General features: G+C 58.6%; 1 pseudogene; it reads left to right on the top strand.

The window, feature by feature from the left end:
- The window catches only part of LOC126177230 (large subunit ribosomal RNA), a 7,773-nt pseudogene that overhangs the window by 773 nt on the left and 2,000 nt on the right, over nt 1-5,000 (top strand).

A 5,000-nucleotide genomic window follows, 5' to 3' on the forward strand; every position in this document is an offset into this window, starting at 1 on the left:
TCGGGCTCCCGGCAAGCGCGCGCGGTTCTTCCCGGATGACGGACCTACCTGGCCCGGCCCCGGACCCGCGCCGCTGTTGGCTCGGGATGCTCTCGGGCGGAATAATCGCTCCCGTCAGCGGCGCTTCAGCTTTGGACAATTTCACGACCCGTCTTGAAACACGGACCAAGGAGTCTAACATGTGCGCGAGTCATTGGGCTGTACGAAACCTAAAGGCGTAATGAAAGTGAAGGTCTCGCCTTGCGCGGGCCGAGGGAGGATGGGGCTTCCCCGCCCTTCACGGGGCGGCGGCCTCCGCACTCCCGGGGCGTCTCGTCCTCATTGCGAGGTGAGGCGCACCTAGAGCGTACACGTTGGGACCCGAAAGATGGTGAACTATGCCTGGCCAGGACGAAGTCAGGGGAAACCCTGATGGAGGTCCGTAGCGATTCTGACGTGCAAATCGATCGTCGGAGCTGGGTATAGGGGCGAAAGACTAATCGAACCATCTAGTAGCTGGTTCCCTCCGAAGTTTCCCTCAGGATAGCTGGTGCTCGTACGAGTCTCATCCGGTAAAGCGAATGATTAGAGGCCTTGGGGCCGAAACGACCTCAACCTATTCTCAAACTTTAAATGGGTGAGATCTCCGGCTTGCTTGATATGCTGAAGCCGCGAGCAAACGACTCGGATCGGAGTGCCAAGTGGGCCACTTTTGGTAAGCAGAACTGGCGCTGTGGGATGAACCAAACGCCGAGTTAAGGCGCCCGAATCGACGCTCATGGGAAACCATGAAAGGCGTTGGTTGCTTAAGACAGCAGGACGGTGGCCATGGAAGTCGGAATCCGCTAAGGAGTGTGTAACAACTCACCTGCCGAAGCAACTAGCCCTGAAAATGGATGGCGCTGAAGCGTCGTGCCTATACTCGGCCGTCAGTCTGGCAGTCATGGCCGGTCCTTGCGGCCGGCCGCGAAGCCCTGACGAGTAGGAGGGTCGCGGCGGTGGGCGCAGAAGGGTCTGGGCGTGAGCCTGCCTGGAGCCGCCGTCGGTGCAGATCTTGGTGGTAGTAGCAAATACTCAAGCGAGGCCCTGGAGGGCTGACGCGGAGAAGGGTTTCGTGTGAACAGCCGTTGCACACGAGTCAGTCGATCCTAAGCCCTAGGAGAAATCCGATGTTGATGGGGGCCGTCATAGCATGATGCACTTTGTGCTGGCCCCCGTTGGGCGAAAGGGAATCCGGTTCCTATTCCGGAACCCGGCAGCGGAACCGATACAAGTCGGGCCCCTCTTTTAGAGATGCTCGTCGGGGTAACCCAAAAGGACCCGGAGACGCCGTCGGGAGATCGGGGAAGAGTTTTCTTTTCTGCATGAGCGTTCGAGTTCCCTGGAATCCTCTAGCAGGGAGATAGGGTTTGGAACGCGAAGAGCACCGCAGTTGCGGCGGTGTCCCGATCTTCCCCTCGGACCTTGAAAATCCGGGAGAGGGCCACGTGGAGGTGTCGCGCCGGTTCGTACCCATATCCGCAGCAGGTCTCCAAGGTGAAGAGCCTCTAGTCGATAGAATAATGTAGGTAAGGGAAGTCGGCAAATTGGATCCGTAACTTCGGGATAAGGATTGGCTCTGAGGATCGGGGCGTGTCGGGCTTGGTCGGGAAGTGGGTCAGCGCTAACGTGCCGGGCCTGGGCGAGGTGAGTGCCGTAGGGGTGCCGGTAAGTGCGGGCGTTTAGCGCGGGCGTGGTCTGCTCTCGCCGTTGGTTGGCCTCGTGCTGGCCGGCGGTGCAGGATGCGCGCGCCTGCGCGGCGTTCGTGCCCCGGTGCTTCAACCTGCGCGCAGGATCCGAGCTCGGTCCCGTGCCTTGGCCTCCCACGGATCTTCCTTGCTGCGAGGCCGCGTCCGCCTTAGCGTGCTCCTCCGGGGGCGCGCGGGTGCGCGGATTCTCTTCGGCCGCCATTCAACGATCAACTCAGAACTGGCACGGACTGGGGGAATCCGACTGTCTAATTAAAACAAAGCATTGCGATGGCCCTAGCGGGTGTTGACGCAATGTGATTTCTGCCCAGTGCTCTGAATGTCAACGTGAAGAAATTCAAGCAAGCGCGGGTAAACGGCGGGAGTAACTATGACTCTCTTAAGCTCACATGATGCGTCATATACGGATCCTCTCGGTCCACTCCTTAGCACCCTATTGGTGTCGAGTGGATGATGGTTCGCTTAGCCTCTCGGTGGGAAATCCTAGCTCTGGCCTTCACGTGGCGGGAGTCGTGAGAGGTTCTGAGGAAGGTTATGCCTTGGTGTAAGTCTTCCAAAGTTCCTCGACCGACAGAGCAGGGTGTCTTTTAGGGCATGGGGGTTGCCTCCCCCCATGTCTTTGTTCCAGCTGGCCCGACAAGAAGAAGCAAACGTGGTACCAGGCCTCCCACTGGAGCGCCTGTGCCAGCTGATGAGCCACCTTGCCAGCCAACCGATGCGGGTCGAGCGCCGCTCCCCATCATCTGTCCTGACTGCTCGCGGTCATTCTCCACCAAGACCGGGCTCGGTGTCCGCCGGCGCCGTGCTCATCCCTCTGCAGCCAATGCAGAAATACAGACGGAGAGGAAGAAGGCCAGGTGGTCCGAAGAGGAACTGATGCGTTTGGCTCATGCCGAAGCAACCCTAACCATCCACGGTTGCAAGTTCCTTAACCAGGAGCTCACCAAGGCCTTCCCTGCGCGAACGCTGGAGTCCATCAAGTGCCAGCGTAGGGCGCAGGCCTTCAAGGACATGGTGGCGAGGTTTGTCACTGAGCTCTCCAGCTGTGGTCACGGTTCTCGTGATCCTGATGCTGAGCCTGGTGACGGATCCCCCCCATTTACAGTCTCCACCTCAGGGGGATGACGTTGACCTTGCCATCTGGTCCTTCATGGGTGATCTCCCTCCATCAGGCCGCCGATTTCGATCTCTTGACGCTATTCTAGCTCTGGGTCCTACCACTAGCCGGGATACTACCCGGGCATTGTTGCTACCTGCTTTGGATGAAGTGGGGAGCATGGAACCAGCTCTCCATCAAGCTGGAAATGCAAGGATCCAACAGCCTCCAGAGCGGAAGCGTGCTCGAAGAAGGTGGGAATATGCAGTAGTTCAGCGTGCCTTCAAGAAGAATGCGGCACGTTGCATTAACGGGCTTCTCGATGGCACTCTTCTGCATCAGCCCCCGTCCATCCCGGGGCTGATTGAGTATTGGACAGACCTTTTTTCTCCACCTCGTGTCAGGTCTCGGCCTCCACGGGGCGAGGGTCTGTCCGAGAGGCTGTTGCCATTCTCAAAGATGGTAGCCTTTCACGAACTATGGGCTCCCATCACAGCGGAAGAAGCGGCTGCTGCCCTACCACCTCGAAGCTCAGCTGCAGGCCCAGATGGTCTCACACCGACCCAGTTGCGTCGCCTTCCCCGGGAGGTTTTCCTTAAAATCCTGAATATCCTTCTCCTTTCCCGTTCCCTTCCATCCCGTCTCCTACAGGCCAGGACCACCCTGCTGCCCAAGAAGACCGCCGCAGCATCCCCTGCTGACTTCCGTCCGATTACAGTGTGCTCGGTGCTAACCAGAGCTTTCCATAAGGTTCTGGTTGGCCGCCTTATGCGCTTCTGCACTTTGGATGGTCGTCAGCGGGCTTTCATCCCTCAGGATGGGATGCTTCATAACACCTTTATCCTGGATCTGGCGATGACTCAGGCGCGGAGGGCCGCCGGTTCGCTGTACTTGGCGTCCCTGGATGTGTCAAGGGCCTTCGACTCGCTTTCTCATGGTGCCCTTGGCCCTGTGCTGAGAGCCCATGGTCTGCCGGTCGAGTTCGTTGACTACATCCAGGGGTGCTATGGGTCGGGATCGACGGTTATCTGCGCTGGTGGGAAGTCGTCCGATCTGGTGCGGCCTTCGAGGGGTGTTCGGCAGGGTGATCCTCTGTCCCCCATCCTTTTTAACATGGCAGTAGACATGCTCTTATCCCGTCTCCCTGAGCACGTTGGGGCACGCATTCTTGGACGGCGAGTAAATGCTGCTGCATTCGCCGACGACCTCTTGCTGTTCGCCGAGACTCGTGATGGATTGCAGGAACTACTCACCATCGCCACGTCGGCCCTGGGTGACCTCGGGCTCGAGGTCAACCCATGGAAGTGCTTCTCTCTCGCCCTGGTGTCATCAGGCCGGGAGAAGAAGACCAAGGTCGACGAGACAGTCATCTTTCGTGCTGGTGTTCACAACATTCCAGCACTTGCGATGGGAGATACATTTAAGTATTTGGGACTGCAATTCACCACGTGCGGACGAAGTCTTTTCCATCCTCGGCGAGAGGTCGAGAAGCAGCTCGACATCATCAAGCGTGCTCCACTAAAGCCTCAGCAGAGACTATATTCCCTTCGATCTGTAATCCTCCCGGGTATCTATCACGGTTTAGCCTTGGGGAGAACTCGTCTGGGGGCCCTTTCATCCCTGGATGTCTGCGTGCGTGCAGCCGTTCGAGCCTGGCTGCGTTTGCCAGCGGATACACCTGTTGGATATTTCCACGCCCCAATAACTCATGGGGGCTTGGGGGTTCCATCAGCCCGCTGGCTTGGTCCACTTCTTCGAAGGAGGAGGCTGGCCAAGATGCAGGCATTGGGTGTGGCTGTCGACGACTCTTCCCAGGACTTGCTGCGGCGTGAGATCCTCCAACTAGACAACGCCTTGCAATGGCGTGGGGACGTGATTAAGTCCAGTTACCAACTGGGTCGGTGTTGGGCCGAGCGCCTCCACTCCTCAGTTGATGGCTCTGCGTTACGGAAGTCTGCCCAAACACCCGGGCAGCACTGCTGGGTATCCACCACTCGGCAGTTCGTCACAGGCCGCGATTTCATCACCTGTCTACGTGCCAGGATTAATGCCTTGCCGACCAGGGCACGACTCCTGCGTGGCAGGGAGGGTGACACCAGGTGCCGTGGTGGCTGCAACGCAACGGAAACGGCTAACCACGTTATCCAGCAATGTTGGAGGAGCGATGGGGCTCGCAT

The sequence above is a fragment of the Schistocerca cancellata genome, chromosome 3 (genome assembly GCF_023864275.1).
Source record: "Schistocerca cancellata isolate TAMUIC-IGC-003103 chromosome 3, iqSchCanc2.1, whole genome shotgun sequence".
NCBI lineage: Eukaryota > Metazoa > Arthropoda > Insecta > Orthoptera > Acrididae > Schistocerca > Schistocerca cancellata.